This window comes from Suncus etruscus, chromosome 15 (assembly GCF_024139225.1).
Source record: "Suncus etruscus isolate mSunEtr1 chromosome 15, mSunEtr1.pri.cur, whole genome shotgun sequence".
NCBI classification, from domain to species: Eukaryota; Metazoa; Chordata; class Mammalia; order Eulipotyphla; family Soricidae; genus Suncus; species Suncus etruscus.
In genome coordinates, this window is record NC_064862.1 from 46,275,150 (window position 1) to 46,285,256 (window position 10,107).

At 49.1% G+C, this 10,107-nt stretch overlaps 1 protein-coding gene across 1 annotated transcript in view; it reads right to left on the reverse strand.

Annotated features, from left to right (window-relative positions):
* The window catches only part of ADCY1 (adenylate cyclase 1), a 67,403-nt gene that overhangs the window by 50,237 nt on the left and 7,059 nt on the right, over positions 1 to 10,107 (reverse strand). The window lies entirely within an intron of this gene.

The following is a 10,107-nucleotide window of genomic DNA, read 5'->3' on the forward strand; positions in this document are numbered from 1 at the left end:
ACATCATGATCAAGAGAGAATTAACACAGAGAAGTGAAGATAGTTCAATATTACAGGTCACTTCAGCTTACACCACATCAGTGAAAGGATCAAAATCACTTGATTATATCAATTGATGCAGAGAAAAATGGCAATTTTAACACCTATTAAAGGTCAAGTCTATCTACAAAAGCAAAATGACAAAGAAATAGCCTCTCATAAAAGCTAGTGAGAATGGCCTGTATAAAAGTTCCTAGAGAAGCCAGTGCCAATGAGGATGCAGTGGGAAAGGAAACTTCATTCACTATTGCTGAAGCTATAGTCTATCTCAGCCTCAATGGAAAACAACAGGGTTAACACTTTCACTGCCCAAGCTACTCCATTCCTTGGCATCTAATTAAAACATGGCAATTCTACTTTTTATCATTTATCCAAGAACATAAAAACAATAAATTAAAAAAAGATATATGTAAACCTATGTTCACTACAGTGCTCATATAATAAGTAAGCATTGGAAACAACTTGAGAGGCTTAAGAAATTATGATACATATTCACAATGGAAGATTAACAGTGACAGGGGACAATAAACATCAGCATTTCTCTTCAACTTTGATGGAAATGAGAGATGGTATGCTGAAGAAAGTAAGCAAGAAGGCAAAGAACAGAATAGAGAGGTAAGGGGATAAGGCACTTGCTTTGCACACAACTGAGCCAGTTCAATCTCTGGTACCACCTCTAGTTTCCTAAGCACTGTCAGGTCAGGAGTGATCCCTTAGTACAGAGCCAAGAGTAAATTTTGAGCACCGCCTGGTGTGGTTCATCACCTCCTCCACAAAAAAGAAAGAAAGGGGAAAATTCTGGATGATCTCAGTCTTGTGTAAGTAGAAACAAAATAAAGGGGCCAGAGAGATAGAACAGCAGTAGGGCATTTGCCTTGCATGTAGCCAATCCAGGACGAAGGGTGGTTCAAATCCCAGCATCCCATTATGGTACCCCAAGCCAGGAGCAATACACATAGGAGTAACCCCTATGTGTTGCCTGGTGTGGCCCAAAAAGAAAAAGTTTCAGCATCCATGTCCATGAAATCATAGGAGAGAAAAAGAGTTGCTGGAAAAAAAATATTCAAAGAAATAATGTTTCAATTCCCCAAAGTGACAAAACACATAAGTAAATCAACACATTTGAAAAATGAAGGGAATACCCCAAAAATAATAATAACCAGAAAAAAAGAAATTCACACCAAGACAAAACAATCAACTTTTGGGAGGGACTTGGGCCATACCCAGCAGCGCTCAAGGTTTACTCCTGGCTCTGCACTCAGAAATCACTCCTTGCAGGCTAGGAGGATCAAATGGGATGCCAGAGATCAAACCCAGGTCCATCCCAGGTTGGTTGTGTGCAGACCAAATGCACTAAGGCTGTGCTATCGCTTCAGCCCCCACATCACCAACTTTGCACTGGTAAAGGTGGGGGCGTCTTTTTTGCACACAATGACCCAGTTCAATCTCTGGTACAACCTCTAGTCCCCTAAGCACTATCAGGAGTGATCCCTGAGACAGGGAGTAAAACCCAACTACAAACTTGTTTGTAATCATGGTGTTTAAATAAAGATATTTTTTAAAATAATAAATAAAAAAATTACCACAGAAAACAAAATCTTTATTGCTGTTACTGTTTGAAGCCACACCCAGTGGTCCTGTTTCTGTGTTCAGGACTCAGCCCCAGCAGTGCTTGCGGGCAGTAAATGAGATGAATTGAATCTTGAATCTTGACCAGCTGCATGTAAGGCAAATGCCCTAACTCCAGCTGCAAAAATCTAACCTTGAGGATAATAAGGGTAACAGTACTTGACCCACAGAGGAGAAACCATTTTAATGAGGGTATATTTCTTATCAGAATCATGGGAGAAAGTTGCAAGTACCAATCCCAGTCCTTTCAGTACTCTACATTTCAGAATGGGGTAAATAGAGGAAATTACGCCACAGAACCTGCCCTTTAAAAAATGGCTAAATGATGGGTCAGAGCAATAGCACAGTGGGGAGGGCATTTGCCTTGCATGCAGCTGAGCCAGGTTCCATATCTGGCATCCCATATGGTCCCCTGAGACTATCAGGAATAATTCCTGAGTGCAGAACCAGGAATAACCCCTGAGCACCACTGCACAGGGGGGTTTACTGCCCCATCCAGAGATGATCTCTGTACTCAATAAAAATGGCAGTTCTGGCAAGTAGCGAGTGCCAGACTAGGTAGAACACTACCAGACTATACGTGTTTCACCCTCAGCCTCGTTTGGATTATTTCATGCACACCCTGATTCAGACTCGTTCACCATATAAACACCATATAAACAGCACATGGGGTGATTTGACAGAAGCACACATAGAAATAAAAGTCCTACACTTCACTCTGGTAAAAAAAAAAATCTCAAAACAGTAAGATGTGCTGTGACAGATTTATAATGTGGTCATAGAGCAAACACATTAGAAATCCAAAGAGACACACTCAAGGATAAAGTAAGTGAAAAGTGAATTCTTCAAAATTCAGAGATGGGCAGACTGAATAAATAAAGAAAATATGGCCACAAGCAAAAATAAAAGAGAAATGAAATGATAGTTGAGGCTCGAGTGAGGCCATAACTATGTAAAATATAAATGATCTGGATCCAGGAATTAGGTTGGGAGAGAACTCAGAGGGTTCAAGTGCACATCTCGATAGCACAAGGCCCTGACTTGCTTTCTTAGCACCTCATTCCCCACCCAGACAAAGCTGAGCCTGTCTCAGCGCGTCTGAGTCTGAGCAGCAGGGCAGGGCAGGAAGGGCCAATCTCCAACAAGCTCCAGTATCCCCTGCACATCGTGATACCCACAAGACAACAGGACGGGGATGTCGAGATGAGTGGGGCTTCCTGGAGACCAATTCAAGAAATAGGCTCAGAACCCACGTCACATGAAGCAATCTGGGGACTTGGTGACAGATCGGCCGAGCAATCTGGGGTCCGGGCCAGGAGCTATTTCCAGAGCCCAGCGGGAGGGGCCTTCTGTCAAGTGGGTACAGTGAGGCCCCAATTGGAATCAGTGTGACCCCCACACTCCCTGCTCTGTGTGCCAGGCACCCTGTTGGAATATGGTCTTCACTCTGTTCAGGATAATTCTTTTTGTTGGTGCTGGTCACTCATTGGATGGAAGCATCTTTGGATTAAAGCAGTGCTTCTCAAATAGTGAGGCACACCCCCCAGGGGTGCGCAAGGCTCCAATAAGGGGGAGGGGGGCGCGTTTGACCTCGGCAAACACTCATAACAAGCTAAGTCCCGTGTTTATGTCTCTGTATGTCTCTGGAGCTGAGAGTTGCAGTGTCCGGCTTCAAAACCCCGCTTCGAAAAGCTTTGCATTGCAAAACGTGCTCATTGTAGCCATTAATCCAGACATCACCTCTTATTAAAAAATCAGCTCAAATTATTTTATATATTTTTGTTTTGCAGATTAAAGTTTTTTTAATAAAAGTAATATTTACAGTCATGTGGGGAGGCACAAAAAGTGTTTTCTTCTTCCCAGGGGGGCATGACAGAAAATAATTGAGAAGCACTGGATTTTGGATTGGTGGGGCTTCCTATCTGTTCTCCACCCCAGGGTGCGGCCTTTCACTTCCCAATAAAGTCCCCGGGGCCTCAGGGAGAAACTGCTTGCGGTTTCAGTTTTATACTACTGAGCTATCTGATTGCTGGTATTAGTACTAGGAGTGGAAGGTTTACATGTGGAAGTTCCTGAACCTATTTTATCTCCATAATCATGTGTGGATTATTTCCTGTGTCAGCATTTGCTCCCAGACCTGCATCCCCATCCCCCCCCCCAGGATTAGGACATGAGACTTCCACTATAGAGCCCCTCACCTTCATGATCACCACACGCCCTGAACCCCAGGCACTACACACAGACCACATCAAAAGGCTAGTGTACTCCTAGCCCAGTTGGAGCTAACACCCAAATTCCATGTACACCCAGGGCTCTGCTTCTCTTCCAGGGTGAGGTGGCAAAAGTGGGGTTAGAACTAAAAGGATGGTGGCCCCTCCCTATCTCCCCAGCCCTCAAGTAGACCCCTGTGCCATTCTCTATGGGACAGAGCAGAAACACTGCTAGTTTTGTCCAAGAGTCCGGGGGTTAACATAGGAAACAGGGCTGGGAGGCCCTAATCATTCGACCTACCTTGTGAGACTCGGGCATTCTTTGCTCTCCAGGGGCTTCCACTGTGCTCATAAGAGCCTCAATTCTAGGGGGAGATGTGGAGAGCAGAGTCCCTGGGAGATTTGCAGGGCATATCTCTAAGATCTCTAAGATCCTCTAAGATCTCTAAGCCTGATCTCTGGAGAAGTTTTCATTACCAAGTCAAGCTTTTCATTTCTTTGGGGGATTAGTTTTGGGTTGGGTTGGGTTGGGTTTAGGGCCTATACCCTGCAGTGCTCAGGGCTGACTCTCAGCTCTGTGTTCAGGACTCAATCCTGGCAGTGCTTGGGAGAACAGTGGAGGTATAAGAGATCAAACCCAGCATCTGTCAGCTGATGTGAGGCCAGCACTCTCCCCACTGTACTGTCTCCTGGTCCTAAGACACACTTTTTAGTGGTGATTGAAAAGGCTTTTCAAGGGGCCGGGCGGTGGCGCTAAAGGTAAGGTGCGCCTGCCTTGCCTGCGCTAGCCTTGGACGGACCGCAGTTCGATCCCCTGGTGTCCCATATGGTCCCCCAAGCCAGGAGCAACTTCTGAGCGCATAGCCAGGAGTAACCCCTGAGCGTTACCGGGTGTGGCCCAAAAACCAAAAAAAAAAAAAAAAAAAGAAAAGGCTTTTCAAGATTTTTTTTTTTATGTATTTTATGTATTTTTTTATTTCCCTTCAGTTTTGGTGACTGGCATTTATTCTACCTCCTCTGCACTTTGATTCAGAACCTCGGTCCCAAGATCATTTCGAAATTTCTACTATTTTTAGTGGGTTTGATCTGAAGAGCCAGCACTGAGCTTTGATGGTCCTGAGAGTCCCCACTTGGATGTTCTTAAGTGTTTTGGCTTCAAAGAACAACTTCTGACATTTTGGTTCTGAAAATGGAAAGCGCTGTGGAAAGATTTCTCACACCCTTTTGGCATACTTTGATCTTTGAAACGTTCCAGGTGAGGCTTTTTGAGGCTGAGGAGATGTGAGGCAGCTAGGGAGAAAATGAGCTAAGGCCAGGCTCACAGCATTGGGCACTGAGACTCTGATCCCCGCCCCTTCTCTGCCACCATCTACTCATCCCTCTCTACATCTGCTTCCCCATCTCCATCAAGAAGTGCCCCTCTCAGCTCCTCAGTTCTGGGATGTGAGTAAGGAATGGTCCTACCTCCTCCACAGAGCTGCTGAGGTTTGAGAACAGTTTTCAACCAGAAAGAACATCTGGGTTTATCTCTCTCTGTCTCATCTATCTGTCTCTCTCTCTGTGTGTCTCTCCCACCCCCACCCCATCCTATCCCCAGGGTAGTCAAGAAAGAACCAATGGAACCAGACAGCCTGGTTCATTCGTTCTTCACCCTGTTCTGTCTTATTCTCCCACAAGACCAAACCTCTCTCCCCCAGGGACCAGACCCAGGACACTGGCAGCTCAGAGTTCAGCAGAGCATCTTTCCAGAACCTTCACTGCTTCGGTAAGCTGTCCTCAAAGGACGGGCTCATTCCGATACATACCCCTGGGAGCAGTTGGTGGCTCTCTCTGCCCCAGATCAGGACCATATCTACGTGCATCTGGAGCATGGTAGGACCCCAGGACAACTCAGCCTGTTCACTGAAGCTTTCTTGGAAGAATCATTCCCAGACTGCGGCCAGTTCCCAATAACCAAGAGGAAAGGACGACCTGGAACATGGTCTGTTCTCTGTTCACCAGAGAGAGAGAACAGGGGCTTGTCCATGGGGAGAGGAGATGGGGAAGACTGTTCTAGAACCTGTGCATGTTTTACTTCCTTAGCACATGTTTCACCCTTCGAAACAAGATCAGGACACCCACTGGGCTTCCTGCAACAGGTCCTCTCTCATCACCCTGGTCTCAGGCAGTCCCTCTAAGGCTCCCCATGTATTAATGCTATAGTAACTGGACCAGGACATGCCCCCTTGACACCCCCTTGAAGTTGAAATTGGAAATGAACCTTGGACAAGCCCAATTGTAGAACTGGGGGGTATATAAGGAAAACATTTGACAGTTGATGGAGGAAAAAAGAGTAGAGCAGAGACTGCCTGCCCATTGGGGGCCAAAGAGATAAAGCATCAGCGATAAAGCATCAGTGAGATGCTGCCTGCCCCACATCTATTGCTCATTCTCTGTTTTTCTCTCTCTCTTCTCTCTCTTCTCTCTCTCTCTCTCTCTCTCTCTCTCTCTCTCTCTCTCTCTCTCACCCAGTCCTACAGTACTCCCTCAGCCCTCTCTGGCCAATAAATTCACTCTCTCTCTGGCCAATACATTCACTCTCTCTCTGGCCAATAAATTCTCTCTTCACTCTCTCTCTGGCCAATAAATTTTCTCTCTTCTCTCTCTCTCTCCTTCTTCTTCCTCTCTCTCCCTCCGTCCTTCCCTCCCTCCCTCCTGCTGCCATCGCTACCCAGCAGTGGCAGACTTCACGCTGGGAATAAAGTTACTGTTTCTACCCCTCTCTCCCTCCCAGGCTGCTCAGGTGCCAGTCCTGGGTCGCTAGATTTTGGCATGCCTGGGTGGGCACCTTACCCCACCCAGCATCAGGGTCCAGGGGTCCATTCCCCCACCCCACCCAGCCTTTGCAGCTTTGCAGCTGATGCCTGGTATTTTCACCCATCCCATGCAGGAGAACAGATGGGATCTTCCCAGGATGTGCTGGAGGTCAGGCTCCTAGCTTGGTACCTGACTGGCCCCAGCCTAGCACTGACCTGCTTCTCGTTCTCGTCCTCCAGCTGCAGCCGTTCCTCGATGCAGCTACGCGCCTGCAGGAAGGACCTCCGCTGGCAGCGCTCAGCCAGGACCCTGACCAGCAGCCCGTACAGGTTCACGCCAAGGAAGAGAAGAGCGTCAGCGCCCAGCTGAGGAGAGAGGGGGATGAGGCAAAGGCCCAGCACAGCGTTCTTGCAGAAGCCTGTGAGCACCCTTGGCTGGGCCCTCCCACACGCAGTCTCAGGGGACATGAACCAGGGTGGGGTCAGTCCTCTCACCAAGGATCCAGCCTTGCCCCAAGCTAGGCACAATGTCAGCTTAGATGCAACATCCCAAGTACATCTGGAGTTTCTCCTCCCCAATGGGAAAACAGGAACACAGGGGATGGATTCCTTCCCAACTGTTTCTTCTGCTTTTAGTTCCTGAACAATACCCAGTGGTGCTCAGGGCTCACTCCTGACTCCCAGCTGAGGGATTACTCCTGACTATGTGCTCAGGGATCATTCATGGCAGGGTTCAGAGAACTTTACGTGGTAGTGCTGGGGACTGAACCCACCAAGAGAACCATATCAAAGCAAGCACCTTCTTTCCCACTGTGCTCACTCCAGTACCCTGAGCTTCTGCTCCTGAAACCAGAGACAGAGGAAGGCACTGGCCTTGTGCACTGCTAACCTGGGTTTGATCCCTGGCACCCCATATGATCCCCGGAGCCACCAGCAGTGATCCCTGAATGCAGAGAAAGGAGTAAGCCCTAAGCAGAGTCAATAGTCAGCCCTGAGCACAGTGGTGTTTCAAAAAAATAAATAAAGTCCCTACACCCTGAGCCTGCCCCTCACATCTTCCCAGAAAACTCAACCCTTCTCCCTCCCTGAGACTGGCTCCCCAGGTCTCGAGCCCCTAGGAAGACCCACCCCCATGCCCCTGACAGATGCTCCTGACATCCTAATCTTGGAGCAGTGTCAACCATGCACCTGTTCCTCCCCCTGGTAGCTGACTGCTTTTCCAGTAAATGACTGACCCTTCCTCTTCCACAGTTCCTGCACACAGGACCATAAGATCAGAGGGCCCTGGACAGTAACAGGTCATCAGAGATATAGCACTCAGGCATGTAGAAGGTTCCAGTTACAGAGGATTCAGCCCTGGAGATAGGACTCTGCCGTCCCTGGTACCAGCTTCAACAGGACTTTCGGATCCACACCCCACACCCTTAGTTCAGGGGTGCCCAGTGTAGCCTCAAATACTGTTCTTGGGTACAGAAGCTATGCTGTACTGTGACAACAGGCCCTGCCCTGTCCACTCTTCCCTTGTAGCCTGCTCCAATGCCCTCTCCTAGATATTCCCTAGCCCTGGGAGGGGGTACTGCACCCTGACACTCTCTTCAAAGGAAGCCAAGTTCAAAGGGTGCCTTGGGGGGGGGGTATTAGAGAGGTGCTCATGGGCAGAGCCGAGGCCCTGCAGACTCGGGGGTTGCCCCAAGCACAGGGCCAGGAGGAGCCCCTGAGGTCCACTGGGTGCTCAGAAGAGAAACAATGACCCATAAAAATAATGAAATGAAGGGGGCCGGAGAGATAGCATGGAGGTAAGGTGTTTGCCTTTCATGCAGAAGGTCGGTGGTTCGAATCCCAGCATCCCATATGGTCCCCTGAGCCTTCCTGGAGTGATTTCTGAGTGTAGATCCAGGAGTAAGCCCTGAGTGCTGCTGGGTGTGACCCAAAAAACAACAACAACAACAACAACAACAAAAAGTGAAATGAAGAAAGAGACCTTGGGGCATTTTTGGGGCTCTAAAATGACACCCTGCCTGCACCCCAGTTTTCTGTAGGGCCTCACTAAGGAAAAGAAGTTCTGGCCACACCCTGTGGGACCAAAAAATGGAGCTCCCCACCACAACTGAGGAATCCATGAGCAAGCGGGGTTATGGCAGGGCCCATAGAGCCCCAGGTCCTCCAAAGAACAGCAGCCCGGAAAAAAAAAACTCACTTGTTCCGCTCAGTCTGCAGCAGGATGGCTACACCTGGCTTTGACCCTTCCAACAGCCTAGGGCCACAGTGCCAACCTCTCAGAAAGTTGGGGCCATACCCGGATGGGAGAGAAAGGGGCAGACTGATGGGGTGAGGCCAAAGGACCATGGGGATTTGAGACAAGGTGCAACTGGAGACAGAGACAGACACAGGTATGCAGTGAATGATGCCAAGACTAGGGATGCCCGGGAAGACTGCAGCCACCTCCCTGCTGGATAGCCTGGAGGTGGCATCCAAGGTCCAGCAAAGCAAGTGGCCAAAAGGGGCAGTGGCTGAATGGAGGCATGGGGGCCCAGCTATGGGGCACAGGGACCAGTCAGGGGCTCAGAAGAGGGACAGGGACATGGGCTGATGGGGAGGCCATGGGCAGAAAGCCTGACTCTAGCAAAGGTTGTACTGGTCAAGCACTCAAGTGCCCTCTAAATAGGGGAGTGGGCCAGAGAGATATCACAGTGGTAGAGTGTTTGCCTTACACATGACCGACCTGGGGTGGACCCCGGGTTTGGTTCCTGGCATCCCATGTGGTCCACTAAGCCTGTCAGGGGTGATTTCTGAGCGCAAAGCCAGAAGTAACTCCTGAGCACTGCCAGGTGTGGACCAAAAACCAAAAAAAAAAAAAAAGGGTGGGACATTCAGTTAGGCCTCGCAATGAAGACCATGTATGTGGCTCTCCTGCCAGGACCCCTGAGTTGCGTAGGGAAAGCTGGAGCAGTCAATGGTCCCACACCCTTCCCTGCTCCTGTTGGCTCTGAGTACCATAAGATGCCCCTGTTCCCCGAGCCTAATCACAGCAACCCTGAGGCCCAGTCAAGAGCCTAGAGGGCATGGGGCATGCTGGGCATGAGGAAAGGCAGTTCTTCCTACAGGCAAGCAAACAAATGTCACTACACGAGAAGCGGAGTTCTGGGATATCCTGTGGGTGAAGGAGCTGAGCAGTGGGGGACAGGGGTCTGTACCCAGAGAATACCACTGCCCCCACCATCTCTATCGGGCAGTTCTCTGATGCTCCCCATTTCTACATGTGATTTTCTCCACACCCCACTCCATCCCACCCTGCCCAATATCTTGGTGCAGTAATTACCCAGAGTGTGTGAAGGGGCCAGGGGCTCCAGAAACACACACCTGACCCCTAGTCTCCATTCCCAGAGAGGTGACTTGCGCAGGTGGTACTCCCAAAGCTGCTCCTGCGTCCATCC